We start from the raw sequence: 19,927 nt of genomic DNA on the forward strand, positions 1-19,927 counted from the left end.
AGTTCAGTGTAAAAGAGAGGTGAGGATTATACCCCTTCCCCCACTTACAGGAGAAATTTGGTAGTACTTTCGCATTCAGAGAAATGTTGAAGACAAACTAGTGTATAATAATGTGCTTTCAAAATTTCATATTCTGTTTATATTGCTCTCTGCGCGCATACAGGATTTAGTAGTCTGTCCAGTTTACCTGCTGCTGTTTGCTTCTTAAATGCCACATCACTAGGAAGAACTTACCTTGAATGTATTAATGATGGCATCTGTACTTCATTGGCTCTTAAAAAAAAAAAAAAAAGTATAGCTTGCAGATAGGACCCTGGTTTAGGTCTCAGTGTTTTTGTAAGTTATCCCAGGCACAGTTATTTACATCTCTATAAAGTGGGGATAAAAAATGTTCATTTTCCTAGACTTTTAATTTATTTGCATAGGTACTACTTATTTGAGAGGGGCTTCTTTTGTGCCAACAACTGTGTGGAGAATATACAAATGAGTAGAACAGTATGAGTAGTATTATTAATGAATAATTCAGTTATTCATTTCAAAGATATGTGTGCTTGGTAACCGGGTATTTGATGATGAGCAAACATACAGAACTTTCTCTGATGGAACTTGCTCTCTAGAGGGGGCTATGAACATTAATCAGAAAGTCACACCAATGAATTACAAACTGAGATAAATGCTCTCAAGGAAAGGAACGCAGTTCCCTGAGAACTTATTATAACAAAGGAACTTGACCTAGAATGGGGCCGCAGGGGAAGCTTCTCTGACAAAGTGATATTTTACCTGAGGTCTGAAGGAGTAGGCTTTAAACTGTGTGCTGGGGAGCTTGGGGGTTCGGGGTGGCAGGGAGAGAATAATGTTCTAGTGGGAAGAAGCGGCCATGGCCTTTGGTAGGAATCCTGATACCTTGGAGAGATTGAAAGACTGGTGTAACTAGAAAGTGGGGGGCTGGGTGTGGATGGATTAGCAGAGGGTGCAAGATAAGGACAAAAGAATATAAGTGTCATAAAGTGCTGTCAAAGCATTTGGAATCCCAGGAGACTAGGTACAGTATGAGTTTAGAATGAAGCAGTTTGGTTGTCCTCACCAGCCCTTTCCAATTTGTGATAAACCAGCACTTTTTAAAGTGCTGCAGACAAACACCCCCCCCTCCCATTGCTTCTGGCCCTGCCATGTATCTAGATAAGAGCTGGTGGGTAAATGGAAGTGTGCCCCAGTATAGGAGTGGCTTTTGTAGCTAGGCTTTAGGGTCAGTTTCATCTCCGACATGGATGGAGTGATCTCAGAACCACTTGGTCCTGAGTAGACTTTCAAGGCTTCGGTCCCCTCAGGATGGTTTTATTGAGGAATGGTGGTACGGGGAGCTTACGGCAGAGCTGCACTTGCGTGGGGACCGCGTCTGATTTGTGTTGGTCACAGCCACCTTTCAGGGTGGCAAAGGCATTATGCTTCATCAGCTCTTGCTCTCAGTACAAGTGCTGTGTTAGTAGTTTTAGAGAGAGATTTCTATCTCCTGTAGACTAACTTGAGTTTTCTTTGAAAGAACTCGGCAGAGTGATGTTTAAATAGCAAATGTGCATGTCAGTTAGGTTATCTGTGCCAGAGAGGCAGGATCCCTGGGTACACTGTGCTTCTCCTCCATACCTGGCCCCCCACTCCCTTGTTGAGAAACTTTGGGCAAATCACTTAATCTAAATGTTTGCCTATTGGTAAGGGTACCTAATAATTCAGCAAAGTTATTGGACCTTGGAAGGTCCAGTAACGTGTATAAAGCTATTTGAGAGTTCCATGAAACTTGCCTGGAGGCTAAAAAGTGTAATATTAAAGGTACCAAAAGTGATCATTTAAATTTTGAGCTTGTAACTTTCAAATTTGGGTTGATACTGAGTTTAGTAATTTGAATTTGTATTCCATAGGAACGTATTTTTTAAAATTTGCTATAGAGTGTCTTATTTAATAGGACACAATGATTGTGGCTGTTACTACTAGGGAATACATGGTATAAATGTAGTTTAATTTTGAGCAAGTTGATAGATATTTACCAGTTTGGGGGTGGGGAAGAAACTAATTTGAAATTTACTTTTGGTAATTCTGTTTCCATGCACATAACAATGGAATTAATGACAGGTCTGGAATCTGGTAGCTGGTGGGTTTTATGTTTATTTAAGGCTACATGGCAAGGAATGTGTATTTATTTTGCTTCCTTATTAGATGGATTTCAATCAAGCCCAATTTAAGCTATGCCTTGTCTAGCAGATGGATCTTTGTTTTCTTGGGGAAAAAAGATCAGAGAGAAGACTTTTTAAACAAATGACTTACAGAGAATTCTTAAACTGTAAGGAAAATTGGGGTCAGAAATGTTGTTTGACACCAAACAATGCTTCTTTCTCCTGTGCATCTTTGAAACAAACGTTCATCGTGGCTGTGATTGTTGGTTATTTCATCTGCATTTGTTAGACGTCAGAGGTGGTTGGCATTAATATTCCTGGCAGAAGCAGAGGCAGCTCTAGGATGTGTGCACTGCTGATCACTCACGGGGATGCGCTGCCTCTTTAATATCTTGCTTGCAGATGCATTTTCTAGCTGACCACGCTATTAAGAGCTGCCATCAATCACACAGCCTCCCAGTTCCGGCTGTCGGGAGGGGAGGAGGACTGGGGAAGAGGGGAGGCTGGCCGAGCTGGGCAGGAGGTACAGTTGCAGCGGCACAGGCTTTGTGTGCGCGCGTCCCCGCGGGCAGAGGTGCGCGCGGAGCGGGCCAGGCTCCAGCCCGGGTTTTGTCGGCCGCCGCCGCCGCCGCCGCAGCGGGGAGGCTGCTCTTTCTCTCCCAGCGTCTGGGTCACTGGCATGTGGCAGTGTTGGCCCGGACGCCTGGGCTGAAGGAGAGTGAGCCGCGGCGGCCGCTTCCCCTAGCTGCGGGCGGGGCCCGGCGCGGCCACCACCTCCCGGAGCCGCTGAGCCGCGGGGACATGCGCCCGCGCCTTGCTGCCCTGCGGCCTCCCGGGCCTCCTTTTGTTTAGCAAGTGCATTTCACGGCCCGAGCCCCAGCCCGTCCCTCCGGTGCCCACGGGCCTGAGTTTGCGAGGGGGCCCTGCACCGGAGGACGAGGAGGAGGAGAGGAGGCCCCTGGGCTCAGCTCCTGCTGCGACCGGCCGCAGGCAAGTGGCTGGCCCCTCTTGCTGCGAGGGGGACGCGGGTCTCGGGCCAGGAAGTTGGATAACTGTGGGCGCAGGGGCTCTCGGAGGTGGGTGTACGGGAGTGAGGTCGATGACCCCAGAGAGATGAACAACTCGGGTATTAAGAATGATGGTGGCTTTCCAGGAATCAGGAATAGGTGTTTACTGTGTCCCATTGCATTTCTGTTGGGCTTACTAGTTTTTGGGTTTTTGTTTGTTTGTTTTAAATTGTCAAAACTCTAGAAATCCCAATTAAATAAACTAAGTAAGAAACATGTTTAGGGCAGAGGAAACACTTTTTTTTTTAAAGGTGTGTGTGTGTGTTCTCTAAAAGGAAAGCTGAAGATGAGGACTGTATGATCCGGAAGCCGCTGTTTGGTCTGGAGCTTTATTGCTTACTGTGGAGTAGATTTAAGTTTTAAAATAAAGTGAATTGGATGGACTTGGTTATAAAGTAATTTGGGGCTGCTTAAGTGACAAGTATAATTTGTTTCTTGGATCACAGTACTGTTATTTTACCAGGTTAGCTAAAACGCAGGGATAGTTTTGAAGAAGATCGCTCTAAGTTTAAATTGTTATTTTTTATATTTTTATTTTTTGTTTGAGGTGATGGCTTCCCTGCCCCCTCCACCTGTTTACTCAGATCTTGTACTCTGGTTGAAGCTGTATGGAGACCTGCTTGACCACTTTCTGTTTGCTGAAAAAGAAACTCTTGTCATAGGTTACTTTGTTTTACTCCCAGCCATTCGCCTTCCTGGCCCACATGTGCCACTGTTCTCCTTGGGGCATTGTTTGGCTGGAGGCCTCCTCTCAGCCATATGGAAATTCAAAAAAAATGGTATGTGAATGAACACTGAGGTCAGTAGAGAGATTAATTTTTCTCTTTGATATGTGTGTCTGTGTGCTTTACGATTGAGACACTGAGTGAAAGTTGAGAACAGAGTTGACAAAGTCCTTTAAATTACATGCCAAAATTACTATATTTTGGTCATTCTTACTTTCTTCTTTTTCCTTTCTTTTTTTTCTTCCTAGGAACTCCAAATTTAAAGTAGACATCATTTGAAACCCTACAGACGGGAACAATATCCCATGTAAGCCTGTTGATCTGTGGGCAATTATTTCCAGATGCACAACCAAACTCTACATTTTTATGTGTGTGTTAGATTTGGGCTCTGAGAGACAATTGCCTTCCTGAAAATCTACATTGCCTAGTTAATAACACAAGGCAGACATTTTAGAGGCTTAACATTTAACAGCAACTTCACAATAGTATGGGAGCAGCAGTTAGAAGCCTGTGTTTGTTTTTTTCAACTCTGTAATTTAGTAGTGTTTAAAGTGTTTTATAAAGATCTCTGGGACCAGTGAAAGGTGGTTTTCAGTGCAGAGCACTTGAGTGCTCGTTGTACTCTGGCAGGCCCTGGTGCTTGGCAGGCTGTGCTTGAAATGTTATGTGATCTGGTTGCATGAGAGAATGGACTAAGGTGACACTTCTTCCTTCCCCTTGGCTGTTGGAAGTGATGCATCAAGGAGTGCTGTTCAGTAACATATTTGAAGACTTCACCTACATTCATTCACTCTGAGAAGGTTTCCAGCAAAAGGCCGTGTAGGTTTTTGTCTTGTTTTGTGGTTTTGCATTTATGAATTGAGGCGAGAGCTGACGTAATATAGCTGTACCACTTCCTTTGTGTGTGAATGGGTTTTTATAAGCCTGTAGGATATGTTCCAGTCTACATGGTTGTGATTACTTCTGAAATGCTTGAATGTGTATGTATCTTCAAATGTGGGTACCCTGAGCCATGTGCCGGTTTATTTTTTAGCTTGTAGGTCTGGTGGTGGGGTGGGGTGCGGGTGTGGAGTGTCATGGGGAGCCCCATCAACTCCTCAGGAAGGTTCAGCGAATGGCCTGTGTGTCATGCAGACTAGCTCTTCATTTTAATTAGTGCAACTGTGTACAGCTGTTAGGTCAGACTGCATTGGCTGCTCCTGCAGGGTAGTTTTATTTTACACTGGAGGTTTTATGGACTTGTCTGGCTCTGTTTCTTAATCCCTCTCCCACCGCCCTTGTGCTTGCTTTTAAGCAAATGATAGAACAAGACAAGCTTTTGTTTACTCATGTAATAGTTTACTCGTGGGAGATTTATTTTTGGTTTTGAGGAAATTGATAAACCATGTAATTTAGCAGTAGGTATTAACATTTACCATGCTTTTCCAAGGTCAAAGGTTTTGCTTGCTATTATGTTAGTCTGAGTAGCCAATGGAACCATCCATTTTATAATGACATAGGAAGCCCTTTTTTTTTTTTTTAAACTGGGTCTTTGTTTGCTATTCTAGGATTTGTTTGTAAAACTCAAATAAATGTTAGCCCAATGGAGATAACATGGCTAAAATGTTTCCTTCTGTCTCTTCCCTCTTGTTACACTGTACCAAAGGGACTGAGAGAACCTTTGATTTAGAGCAGTCTGGCCACGGGCTAGATGATTAATACAAGGATTTAGAAATGTCTCTGTTCAAGGGTATGTGTGGCTACCTTTAAATTTTAAAATGTGCTTTTGGCTCCAAGTTATTGGAAAGTATTTACTGTAAGATTGAGTAGCTTTGAGTCTTTGAATATAGGTCCACGACAAAGTCAGACTTTTCAGGCTGTAAAATAGATTGTGGTGTGAATGACACATTTTCTTAATGGTTTGGTCTCCTTACCGTATGCCTTTGTCTTGAGGAGCTGCCTACCACCATGGTTTCTAAGACTGTCCACTACATTTTTAAAAAAAGGAACAAAAGTCAAAAGACAAAATTGACAAATCTGTTTATATATAAAGCTAATGTGAAGCCCGTCCACGGGCCCAGTTTACTGTTGGAAGAACGTGGGTGTGTGTTGTTGGAGGGACTTGTGGGGCTGGTGTTAGGGACGGGGTTGGGGGGTGTTTAGAGGGACAAGGGAAGCGGTCGCAGGTTGAGATACTTTTTAACTCATTGGAGAAATGGGTCCTTCTTAACATAACCTGGAATGAGGAAAGAGAGTGCAACATCTTCTAGAAAATGTAATAATTTCAGTGTGACATGTATAAAATGTTTTCTTTAATTAAAAGAAACCAGGACATTTAGATTGGCAGCAGAGAATGCTGAATCTACAGAAAAATAGAAGGAAGTATATAGTAAGTATCCTAGATCCAAACAGGTTATTTCAAAAGTTCATTAGTATGTATTTCTTTTTTATTTATAGGACCATATTTTTTAATTCCATATATTGATGGTGATTAGGGTCGTAGCCTTGCCCTCCACAATCTTTTTAATTCTCGATTTAGTTGACATATGTTTGTAATGAAAAATAGTAAAACAAAATGTTAAAATTTAATTAGCGGGAAAATAGAGCATGTTCAGTTTTTAATGCTATCACATGGAGGCTCTGCTGGTATAAGTAATCAATTTATTCATTATAAGTTGGTGGTAAATAGCTAGACTGTGTTCTGTCCTTAGTTCTACCACTCACGCACTGTGAGACCTGGGGTAAGTTATTTATTAGCCTCTTTGTGGGAAAAATGATGAATCTACCTCAGAGGGTGTGCAAAATGCTTAGGAAAGTGCCTGGCAGATAATGGCAGCTAGTACTTAATATAGCGAGCAGTAGTTATGCTCTAGATACTGTTTTAGTTGCTGAAGATACAAAAAAGATGAAGTCCCTGTCCTCACAGCACTTACATTCCAATGAAGGAACACCAAACAAATTTAAAAGAACATGATGGTGCTTCTCTGGTGGCGCAGTGGTTGAGAGTCCGCCTGCCGATGCAGAGGACACAGGTTCGTGCCCTGGTCTGGGAGGATCCCACATGCCGCGGAGTGGCTGGGCTCGTGAGCCATGGCTGCTGAGCCTACGTGTCCGGAGCCTGTGCTCCGCAACGGGAGAGGCCACAACAGTGAGAGGCCCGCGTACCGCAAAAAAAAAAAAAAAGAACATGATGATTCACAAAACTTCCAAAGATAACTTCAGGGCATGCCAGTGATTTTTAGTTTAATATGGGATGTTTACTCTCTAAGTCATTATTTTCTTCTTCCTTGATGAAAATGTGTTTCTCACACTATTTGATGATTTATTACCCATTGTTAACAATTTTTGGCTCACAGGTGGAATAGAGAGGGAGGAAGAGAGTTTTTTCTGGGAAAGGAAAAAAGAATGGAACAAAAAAGAAATTAAACATAGTGATTTGTCAGTTTAAGCACCCAGTAGTAGAAGGGAAATGTTAAATCATGATCCATCCATAAAAGGAAATTTTATGCAACCACTAAAAATCATCATGATATAAAAATATAATGTAAACCTCAGTGGGAAAAAAAACTGTGGATGCCAAACTGTTTATGCAGTATGATTCCAATTATGTGCACACCCACATTTACTCACAGAGGCTAAGGAAAAAGATTAGAAAGAAATATACCAAACATTAATAGTGCTGATCTCTGGATGATGGGATTATGGATGACTTCATTTCCTTAATATTGTTCTGTCTTTGCGTGAATTATTTAATCCTTGCAGGTCTAAATGCCTGTGAGGTACCAGTGAGGAAACCCAAGACTTAGAGGAGTTAAGCAACTTGACCAAGGCCCACGGGTGGTGAGTGGGGAGGCCCGGATTCCAAGCCAGAGCCTGATCTCTGTTCTTTCCTTGACCTCCCCCCCACCCCATCCTATTAGAGGTGACCTTTGTGAAAGGGCTTCCCCTGGCCTTCCTCCACACACTGGTGGCCCAGCCAGCTTTGAGATTTGTTTATGCCACCAAAGGGCCCTCACTGAATCTCACATAGGAGGAGGAGCCAGTGCTGAGGTAATGCTGAGCATCACGTCATTGGGAAAGAACAGCCAGTGTTATGGCAGGAGGAGGAAATGGAAGAATGATTTGAGAGAAAGCGGTCTGAAAGGTAAAGCAATATAAAGAGAGTACAGGGTAGAGGGTGCTTCAAAGTAGGGGGATGACAGTAGAATCACATGTTCTAGGTTTTGGACTAGAGAATGAGAACTGAGAAAACACAGTGAAAAAGTGCTATTGACTTAATCAGGAATCAGTGGAACCCCTGAGAATTTGTTGAGCAGAGCAGCCCAGGAGGTGGAGGATGGCCAGTGATGGTGTAAGCTAGTTTGCAGTTGGTAAGGAAATGTTGAGAAGTTTGGTAGCGAGAGAAGGAATGATAGAAGCTGGAAGAGGCTGCAGGTTAATGGCATTAGCTGGTTGATGCATTAAGAGGTTAATGGCAGTTGTGTTCTGTACGTAGGATTTTATGATGATTCATATGACAGTTGTACTCAGGTTTTTGTGATAAAATGAGGTAGTAATGGATGTGAATCACTTTAGAAAGAAGAAAACATTTTCATTTTAGAGGATTAATCAGAAGTTACTTGTGAAGTTTTAAGAATATGGTAGGTAAGTATGGGGGATCCTTTATAAAGCTAAAGTATTTTTGCCGGTAAAGATTAGAAATAATCACTTGGTTCTAAAGATGAACAATTAGATCTGTTTCTCATGTCTTGTTTCTGCAAAGTGAATGAGCTTTTGTAGTTGCAGTTTAAAAAAAGGGTCAGTTTGTATGTGACTGTTCAGCTTCAAAGGAACAATATAGAGTTGAATATACTATTATGCATTTGAAAAACTGCTTATGTCAAATGCCTCCAGATGGTGCGTGCTGCTGAGTTCACAGCTGTATTTACCTCAAGCTCACAAGATTATCTTCTAATAATTTAAAAATAGCTGGTTAGAAACAGTGGCATAGTCAAGTTTCTACTGGTTTTGAACGTCAGCAGCAGTGGGGACTTGACTTGTATGCATTTAGTAAAATGCCAGTTGATATTCCTTCCTTTTGCATTGTTTTCAGGATTTCTTATTGGGCCAATTTATGCTTTGCAGAAACAACTGTAGTGCTTATGTACAGGTGCAGATGACCAGGTTCTTTTTATGTGGTCTCAGGAGTGAGATTGGAGAATGGCTCTTGATTATCTTTATAAGAAGTTTTTGCTGTTTTACTAATCACCTTTTATTTTTTTAAACATTTTTAATATATTAATATAGGCAGTTGATATTTTACACATATGGTCAGCTTTCTGTATTTTTTGATATTACCACCCAACAAAAAACAAGAGAAAGACTCTTTAATACTTGCATCTGCCTCCCAATATAAATGCCTTTCCTTTTACAAGGATTTAATAAAAGTCATTTTGGAAGAACTCAAATTACTAAATCTTAATTTTTTTGGACACACATACTACTGTTTGTTTGCTTAGCAAAAGAAGGTTTTCATAAATTAGATGTAAAACATAGGAAAATAGTTTGAAACATTACCTAGGAATTTTAAATATGTGAGGGGGGATGGTAAGAAAGACATGCACATTCTTTATTAATCAACCAAAATTATATAGAAAAACATTATCAAGATCGAAGTGTCTGAACAGTTATTTTCTCCTTTTGGTTTTAGATATTTAGCTCTTACTGTTGTCTTTTTTGTGTGTATGGATATTTTATAATGAGAAAAATTATGTACAAAACTTTTTACCTATTTGTATATTCTTTGACTACCTATCTAGGCAGTGTCTCTTTCATAGGCTCTGCTCTTTCCATAGGACATAATTCTCACATTGAATAGGTAAGGGGAAATGTTCAGTAACGGAATGTTCACCTTTTTAAAAACATGTTAGATGTGAAGGGAAGGAAGTAGAGCAATTAATATTCATTCTGAAGTGTGCTGGCGGCAGATGCGGGGTACATTTTGATCTTTGAATGGAAAGGAAGAACAAAACATGCTGGCAAAAAGTAATGTCTGAAGCAGTCTGGCTTTTGGGGGGAAAGTTTTCTTCAGTTTTGTGAACAGGCTTAAATTGATTGCATAAACATTTATTATTGGATAAGTAATATTTTATTTATGTGATACACAAAAACATTAAAAAATTAAACCACTATTTAATAAATTAATTAATAGGCTATTCTACGGAGCAGTTTTATTTTATTATTATTATTATTTTTAACGGTACGCGGGCCTCTCACTGTTGTGGCCTCTCCCGTTGCGAAGCACAGGCTCCGGACGCGCAGGCTCAGCGGCCGTGGCTCACGGGCCCAGCCGCTCCGCGGCATGTGGGATCTTCCCGGACCGGGGCACGAACCCGTGTCCCCTGCATCGGCAGGCGGACTCTCAACCACTGTGCCACCAGAGAAGCCCTATTTTATTATTTTTAAAAATATTTATTCATTTATTTATTTGGCTGCATCAGGTTTTAGTTGCAGCACATGAGATCTTAGTTGCGGCATGCGGGATCTTTTGTTGTGGCACGCAGGCTTCTCTCTCTCTAGTTGTGGTGCACAGGCTCCAGAGTGCATGGGCTCAGTAGTTGTGGCACACGGGCTCTAGAGTGCGTGGGCTTAGTTGCCCTGCGGCATGTGGGATCTTAGTTCCCCCACCAGGGATTGAACCCGCGTCCGCTGCATTGGAAGGCGGATTCTTAACCACTGGACCACCAGGGAAGTCCTGGGAGCAGTTTTAGTTTTATAGAAAAATTGAGTGGAAAGTACAGAGAATCCCCACATGTCTCCTCCCACCCAGTTGTCCCTATTATTAACATCTTGCGTTCGTGTGGTACACTGTTAGAGTTGATGAATCAGTATTGATACTTTGCTATTAACCAAAGTCTATGGTTCAGTGTTTGTGTTGTACATTCTATGGGTTTTGACAAATGTTTAATAGCATGCATCCACCATTACAGTACACACTGAATAGGTTCACTGTTCTGAATACGCCCAGTGCCCCACCTGTTTGTCCCTCCTTCCCTTTCCCTTAGCCCCTTGCAACCACTGATCTTTTTACTGTCTTCATAATTTTGCCTTTTCTAGATGTCATGGAGATGGAATCACAGAGTTTGGAGCCTTTTCAAATTGGTTTCTTTCACTTAGCAGTATGCATTTAAGCAGTCTGCATGTCCTTTTGTGGCTTGCTGGCTTCCTTTTTATCACTAATAATATCTCTTTGTTTAGATGTACCACAGTTTATTTATCCAGTTACCTGTTGAAGTACATCTTCCTTCTTCCAAGTTTTGGCAGTTACAAATAAAGCCACTGTAGACATTTGTGTGCAAGTTTTGTGTGGAGATACGTTTTCAGCTCATGTGGATAAATACCGAGGAGCATGATTTCTAATCTCTGGTAAGAGTATGTTGGGCTTTGTAAGAAACTGCTATACTGTCTTCCAAAGTTTCTGTACCATTTTGCATTCCCAACAGCAGTGAATGAGAGTTCCTTTTGTTCCACATCATTGCTAGCATTTGGTGTTGTCATTATTTTGGATTTTAGCCCTTTTTATTTATTTGAAAAAATTAAAAGTATCTACTTATTTTCTGGTGTCAGCTATGTTGCAGTTTTGATTTTCTCTGCTATTTACCATAGAGAGGGAGAAATGAGGACCATAAATATATTGCATATGCCTCATTCTCCATCCTGTAGGGGAAAGGCATAAAGGTATAAATTTGGGAATACAGTCTGTTACACTTTAAAAAGAATGGGCATGATGCTGATATAATGATGTTAGGTTATGGTTCATGTAAAATGCAGTAGTACTGATTTCTTAGTGGTTCCATGTAAGCTTTATTTCCTCTTGGTTACCTGTGTTCCTCATTTGGCAAAGTATTTCATTTTATGAAGGGAAAGGGATACTTTGAATTATTTTGAAATAAACTAATTCTGGCCAGAGGTCTTTATCTGCTAGATACTTATAAATGTAAATAAAGATTTATATTAATTTCTTTATTGTAAGACCATTTATCGGATGGTCAGGGCACTCAGAGATGAGGACCATTTGATCCTGCCTTTGGAGGTTATAAATTGCAGCAGTGACTATTGGAGGGTTTACTATAGGGTAGATACCATGCAGTTCTGAAACGAGGTTAGAATTACTTCCCAGCTATGCTTATTTAGAATGTTTTTGACTTTGCATTTATCCAGTTACTTATTGGAATTTAACATCAACCTAATTGTGTTCTATACCTACCCACAGCCTTGCTTGTGAAGATGATTTGGATAGGTTCTCCTGGGGGTTATGCAGTTCATTAATTCCTTTGTCAAGGGTTCTTAACTTTATTTTTATCAGAGACTCCATTGAGTATTGGTGTAAGCTGTGGTATTTCCCCCAGAGCAGAGTTGTGAACATTTGCCTACATGTCCATAATACACAGTTGCAGGTAGTTTATGGAACTCTTGCAGCCCATCCATGGACGTCTCGTTTAAGAACTCCTGTTCTGGTGAGCCTTAAGTCTCGGTTTGAATTGCTAGGAATCCTTTGTATTTCTTACTTTTGGCAGATTTGCTTACTCGAATAGTGTGGTGTGAGACCATTGACCGGTACGGAGCCTGTGGAGCTAGCTGTTTGTGCTCCCTGAATGGCTTATCCAGGGGTACCTGAGGCTACTGGCCGTGGCAGATTGCTGTCTCTGGGCGGACCCACAGGAGAGACTTTTCTCAGCTCTTAGTTCCAGAACGGACTGACCTCCTGAGCATGTGATTGCTTCTACCTTACGGATTTAGAATCCTGTGACTGATCAAATTTCTTCTGAGGTATTTGCTTATAAGATGTTGGCTGCATCTAACAAATGGTATACAATGAACCTGAACACCTATTTCATGGTTCCATTTTCTCAGTCCCCTCGCTCCCCCTACAATTTTCCTTTTTCCCAAGAAAAAGAGAAGCAGTATAGTAGTATATAGTTAGAGCACAGGCTCTGTAGCCTGTACAACATGTGAGACCTGCCATGTGGCCTGAGGGAGCCTTTTTCACCCCTGTGTGCTCAGGGTCCTCTTCTGTAAATCATTCCTACTTTGTGTGGCTACTGTGCGGGGAAAATGGAGAGCTCTCAGAGCAGTGACTGGCACAGGCAAATGCTGGATGAGTCTTAGCTATTGTTGTCAGTCCAGTTCCCTCATCTGTTCAAAATTTTATTTTATATGGTATGAATATCAGTAAGCTGCCTTAAGTAAGCTCTTTTAAAAGTAAGCCATTCTTTAAATCTCCCCTGCCCCCTGTTTATTTTTTTATGCAGAGGTTTAATTTCTGCCTGAAGACGGTCATTAAATATGTTGAGCTGGCCAAAAAGTTCGTTTGGGTTTTGTTACGGAAAAACCTGAACGAACTTTTGGCCAACCCAGTATTATGTAGGGGAGTGCTAAGGGGCTGAATTGTGTTCCCCCAAATTTCATATGCTCATCTTAACCCCGAGTATTTTGGTATTTGGAGGTGAGGTCTTTGGGAGGTAATTAGGTTTAGATGACGTCGTGAGGGTGGAGCCCCATGATGAGAATGGTGTCCTTATATGAAGAGAAAGAGACCTGAGTGTGGCCTCTCGCTCTGCCGCTCTGCTGTGTGAGGACACAAAGAGAAGGCCACAAAGAGCAGGCAGGGAACTGAATGAACCGGATTGGCCAGGACCTTGATTTTGGACTTCCCAGCCTCCAGAACTGTGGGAAATAAATTTCTTTTCTTTAAGCTGCCCAGTCTGTGGTACTCTGATATAGCGCCTGAGCAGACTAATGCAGAGAGTACATTCCATACATGCAGAGCAGAAGGCGATCAATAGCTTATCACAGAGACAGCTTTTCAAGAGTGAAATGGGGATGATGCTTCTCTTTGCAGAAGGCTTTACCCCTGCTGGATAGCCTTCCCTGACCTCTGGTTGGTCCTCACAGCTACCTTCTGAAGGAGGCAGCACAGATGCTGGCTGCTTGGGCTACGGAGTGAGAGAGCCAGCTCAGGAGAAGTCAGTGGAGTTGTCCCGTCCACAGTTTCCATTTTGGAACTGGCTGAGCCTCTTTAGTAGCTGTGTTTTCTGACTTCTAGATCCATTGATCCTTCCATGAACACCTTAATATTCAGTTCAGTCTTATAATTCTTTTGCTTAGAAGAATATAATCTTCACTTGTAGTCTCTATAGGAATATTATTTTCATGGTTGAAACATCAATGGTGAAATTGTTGAATTTATCTTTACTGTCTCAGGGAGAAAAATAGAATTTATGAGTTCTTTGGCCTGTTGGTTAGATTTGAAGTATAAAATTTCTGTGAAGTGACATAAGCCTGAGAAATGTGATACGACCTGAATTGGTACTTATGACATTTTTTTCTTTTATTTTGGTCCACATATTGGTTTGCCATTCAGTCTTGCTGATGAGTTTCTAAGATGTAGGAGTTTTTTGGAGCTATCCACGGTCAAAAGATTGCTATTCATTTTGGTCAAGTTGCTGTGAGTATGTCTTGATCAAAGGGATGAAACAGGAGGGATAGAACCTACAAATTAAAAAAACTCTAACTTCAAACCTGCAGCCAAACCCTGCCCTTCATTCTGAATGAGTTCTGGATCCCTACAAGGTTAATATTTATGAGCCATCAGAACATACTGTATTTGCTCCATTTCCCATTAAATTTTAACAAACTAAAAAAAAAAAAATCAAAATTTTACTTCCTGAAGATAAAATGATTCATTTGAGACCAAAAACTTGGAATAGATGTAAAAAAATCTTTATTGAGGTAAAACTCCCTTAAGAGATAATTCATCTATTAAAGAAGTGTACAAATCGATGGTTTTTAGTATGTTCACAGAGTTCTGCCATCATCACCACAATATAATTAGGAATAGATTTTATATGGCAGTTTCTGGTGATTAATTGAATGCTCCTAGATAATCTTTTATGTGTAAATTTGTACTTCTATGAATAAGAATATAACTTATCTGTATGCTTTAGTACTACAGTACATAATTGGTTGAAGGCATTCAAACCCATCTTTTGTTTACAGTGGTCTGACAGAAGGGAGTTAACTTCAGACCAAGGTTATTAAATCCTTCAGTGACTGATGACTCCCTTCAAGGGATGATAAAGCAGTTATGAATATGGTATGAAAAGGGTTGTAGTCTCTTTCAGGATATTATCTGGAGAAATTGCAACTTTCCCAGGGCATTGTTTGTATATTTGATGTGCTCAAACTATGTTTAGACATTTGCCATTTCCAGCAGTTTGTGTTAAAGAATGTTTCATTTGTTAGTAGAAAGGCTGATAGCTGGGTATGTCTTACACTAGGGGAATTTCCTAGTGTTGGTTCCCAGTTAGTTCATAAGATTCAAGTGGGCCCTTAGGCTGCTGAGCAATCATACTTTTTCCCCCTCCTGGTCCATTCACTTGCCCAGTTTCCTAGATGACTGTTTCATACTTCCTCCCTGTCTTCCTGCTGGGTTTCCTGCTTCAGTGAGAAAAACCAAAGCAGTCCGCAGAGAACTTCCGCCCATACTCACCTCCCTGTGGGCCCAGCTTGCAGCACAGACTCCGCCTTCCCCCTGCCTGGAGGTAGAGCAGCAGAGCTCTCACCCTGCAAGGCCGGTCCAGCCAGTCCTGCCCTCTCAGTAGTCATTTCCTGTCTCTCCTGTCTATCCTGTATCATTGTTTTGGGCTCTACTGGATCATTCTCAACAGCATACAGTTTTTCTGCTTTTCTTCCATCTTAAGACAAATACAAAAGCAAAATCTCCCTCTTTGACCCTGCTTCCCCTGTCCACTGTTGCTTATTTCTGTGCTCTGCTTTGCAGCAAAACATCTCAGCAAGAGTTTTCTGTACTTAAGGTCTCCAGCTCTGCTCTCCTCTCTTAAATCCATCACCCATCATTCCAGGGAAACTGCTGTGGTGAAGATTACCACGTCCTCTGCACTGCCGGTTCCCTCTCCTGGAATCTGTCACCCCATATACCTGTGTGTCCTCACTTTCAAGTCTCATTGAGGCCTGCCTTGACCCTTGGTCTTTGCTCCTGGTTTCCCTTTCCCTGCTCTGTCTTTTTCCCTAGAGTATCCTCTTTTCACAAACTATATGTGTATTTATTTTCATTACTTATTGCCTTGTTCCTCCCACTAGAATGTAAAGTCCTGAAGGGCAGGGATTTTTAACTGTGCAGTTCACTGATATATCCCCAGCATGTGGAACAGTAACTGACACACAGAAGATGTCTGATAAATTATCTACACCGTGTCCTGGGACTCACAGCTTTAAAAATTATCTAAATGAATATAACTAAAATTTTATGTCTCATCCAGGTCTTAACTCAGCTACCTTCTTCACATGTCTAATTCGATGTCTGATAAGCATCTAAAACTTACCACACCCAAATGGAACTTCTGATGTTTTCCCCCTACACCACACATAGCTGTGGGGTTTTTATATTTTAACTTCTCCATTTGGTAGGATTTCCTTGTCACCTCTTTTCTTTGGTGTATAAATTGTACCACCTGGAATGCCAGAGGTGGACTGCAGCAATCTTAGGTTGTTTAGTTTCATCTGGCACTTTTAAAGCAGTTACATTTTTTTGAACGTTGAAAAAAAATTTAAACAGTGATGTACAAATGAAAAGAAGTCAATGTTCATCATTTAATTTACCTTAATAACTTTTTTACTGTAGATTCCATAGACCCATTAGTTAGTTTTTTGATGTTTGACACTTGGAAATATGGTTTTAGCATTCAAAGTAGAGTAAGAATATTTTTTATCAAAACTTTGATTTATAATTGCCATCTACTTAGCAAATATAAAATACTTTTTAGAAAGCTTTCCTAAGTGTAGTGGGTAACCTATTGAATCAGGAAATATGTACTTAGAAGTTCCTCTCTGGGAGAATCAAATCAGTCCTCTTAAGATCCAAACTTGAAACTTGTTTTAGCGAGAGATGGAGTTAATGGCATCTCTTCTTTAAATGCTGATCCGGTCTCACAGCATCAAATACTGAGGTAGCTTTCTTCCAGTTGGACTTAAGTTGGCAATTACATTTACTGTCTACCAGCAAATCATTAGATTTCTTGCCCATGAAACTCTTTCAAAGACTCTTATCCTTGTAGATTAATGTATGTTGATAGTTTATAGGACAGTGCTCGGGCACTGTAAGCAGACTTGTTTGGTGGAAAAATTACTAGTGATTTATTTAATATATATACATATTTGCTTTAGTATTACATTTCCCTAGATGATAGAGATCAAAGGAACTTGCAACAATGTTTTTCTCTTTTTTTGGAACAAGTAAGCCAGCAGAACAATCCTGTTTAGCCTACTTCAGTGCAGTGGTGTCATAAAGAGAATCACACTGTGAGCAGACTATACCAAGACAACCGAGCTGATCAGTGAAAAATTTGGTTGGTATTTGATAGACGGGAAAAGGAGGAGGAAATTGCCTGAAGTTTTTACTTTTAAACGAATGGAGTTTCCTTTCTGGGTCCAGTGCATTGATGGGGGATCTGTTTTTTTTTTTTTTTTTTTTTTTTTTTTTGCGATACACGGGCCTCTCACTGTTGTGGCCTCTCCCGTTGCAGAGCACAGGCAGGCTCTGGACGCGCAGGCTCAGCGGCCATGGCTCACGGGCCCAGCTGCTCAGCCGCATGTGGGATCTTCCCGGACCGGGGCACGAACCCGTGTCCCCTGCATCGGCAGGCAGACTCTCATCCACTGTGCCACCAGGGAAGCCCATGGGATCTGTTTTTAATAGTCATTTGCAAAAAGTTTAGTGTGTGGTAGGTCTGTGATGAGCTATAAAGATAGAGAAAGAATCCTTGGTTTACAAGTCAGATAATACTACCTTTCCTTTCTGTGTGACACTGAAATACTCTAAACTTAATCCTCAGTGTAATTGAGGTAGGACCATAATTCCCATTTAACAGAGGAGAAAATAGCTGAGAGGTCAAGTCACCTTACTCACTGCCCCTCAGTACTTGGTTTGATTTCCATGTCTGATGTTATTTCCACTACATCACAGCCTCCAGACTTGCTGGAATAGATGAGCAAGACACAGCAAAGGTGGACCACTGGGAGGAAGATTTCTATAGACCGAATGTGCTTGAATGTGTAGAGGCGGAGAGGGAGAGAAAGGAAGCTTATACATACTTTGGATGTGGTTGATTTAGGTAGATGACTTGACCCTAGAGAGAATCCTTAAGAGACGGGTTTTGGTCATATATAAATATGTCTACTTCTACCTTGTGTATGGTCGTATTAGAGAATTGTCTGGAGAGGCAAGGTGATTTCACTGGACTTTTTCCAATAATTTATCTTTAGAATGAAAACATTAATCTGATTTCAGTTTTTCATTTTCCCAGGAGATCCCCAATATGGTTTACCAGGGATTGAGTCTTAAAATAAAGGGGCCAGGGATAGTGTTTGTGTTCAGTGTCTGCTTTTTAAAAGTCAGTTCTAGCATTTAACGCTTAAAACACAGGAAGCAAAGCTTAGTCTAGTGACAATGCTAGGATTAATTTTACTTGTTGAAATTAATGTTTCCTTGATAAATAAACCATTTTCAGGTTCTTGGTAGATGAATTTAACTGAGGACTGATTACAGATTATTACCTTAATTCATAAGAATTGTGCGAAATCTGAAAACAGAGAAAAAGAAGCAAACTTGTTTTCACTGTTAGATGTCCTGGCTTGATTGTATAGGTCCCCCGCCTTTATCTTCAATGCCTTCTCTTCTGAGATTAAAATCAAACCTTAATATGTTGACGTGTAGTATTCAGGTACTCTTATAATTAATTAAGTTAAATTTCCTTTAACTTCTGTAATGCTCATTTGAAAAAAAAATTGACGGAAAAGTTTTTCTGGTTTTCCTAGCAATATAAACAGCAGGTAAAAATGTACTCAGAAGTTAAAAGCTGAATTTGTTAGATTGATCAGTTGGGACTTGAAGAGGATTAGTTAAAAAATGGGCTTTAATCAAAAACTGATAGCTTGAATTGAACACTGTGAATTCTGTACTCAGGAGGTTAGCTCTAAATATCTGGACTAGGAAAGAGGTTTCGAATCCAACTTTGCTATTTATCCAGTTTGTCTTCTGTGTTCACTGGCGTCGCAGGAGGGAAAGTGGGATGCACAGACCTTGTCGTAATGGTGGGGTGGGGGGAGGTGAGGCTGGAGGGCACAGATTGTGCTTGATCTTGATTGTCTTCTGTAGGAGCCACAGTGATTATTTAACCAAGTACTGTTGAACTTGATTATTGCTTAATTCATCATTCTTGGTTCTTTTAAATCCCTTGTGGAAATAGTGTTTTGTTGTTTCTATAAGTCTGACGCTTAGTGCTAATATAACAATTAAAAATTTATTTTTCATTGGAGTATAGTTGATTTACAATGCTGTAAATGTATTTTTTTTTTTTTTTTGGCTGCACGGCATGCGGGATCTTAGTTCCCTGACCAGGGATCGAACCCTCGCCACCTGCGATGGAAGTGTGGAGTCTTAACCACTGGACCACCAGGGAGGTCCCTAATATAACAATTTGACGGAATGATTTCATAAGCTTGTGCGTTTCAGCATTAATTCTGCCACGTGAAAGGAAGGAAAGGTTTTTTGTTTATGTCCAGGACATTTAAAAAAAAAGTTTATTTATTTATTTTGACCGCACCGGGTCTTAGTTGTGGCACGCAGGATCTTTTAGTTGCAGCATGTGGGATCTTTTTAGTTATGGCATGTGGGCTTCTTAGTTGTGGCATGCATGTGGGATCTAGTTCCCCAACCAGGGATCGAATCCAGGCCCCCTGCATTGGGAGCGGAGTCTTACCCACTGGACCACCAGGGAAGTTCCTGCCCAGGACGTTTTTAAAGTGAGAAATGATTTGTTTAATGACACTGCCTTGCTGCTACTGGCTTTTCTAGGAAACTTGTCTATAATTAAAGAGAATCAAGATTTAATATGCCTAATGTATTATTTGGTGGACTGATTCATTGAAAATG

The 19,927-nt window shown here is 40.9% G+C and overlaps 1 protein-coding gene across 6 annotated transcripts in view; it reads left to right on the forward strand.

Annotated features, from left to right (window-relative positions):
* RERE (arginine-glutamic acid dipeptide repeats) overlaps positions 1-19,927 on the forward strand; it is a 428,266-nt gene that overhangs the window by 121,490 nt on the left and 286,849 nt on the right. The window contains exon 1 of one of the 6 annotated variants that reach the window (XM_073796598.1): positions 2,858-3,155. The exons of the other annotated variants lie outside the window; for them this stretch is intronic. The gene's annotated coding sequence lies outside the window, so the exon portion shown is untranslated. Of the gene's footprint in view, positions 1-2,857; positions 3,156-19,927 lie in introns of those variants that run through there. 6 annotated transcript variants of the gene reach the window in all.

The sequence above is a fragment of the Tursiops truncatus genome, chromosome 1 (genome assembly GCF_011762595.2).
Source record: "Tursiops truncatus isolate mTurTru1 chromosome 1, mTurTru1.mat.Y, whole genome shotgun sequence".
NCBI classification, from domain to species: domain Eukaryota; kingdom Metazoa; phylum Chordata; class Mammalia; order Artiodactyla; family Delphinidae; genus Tursiops; species Tursiops truncatus.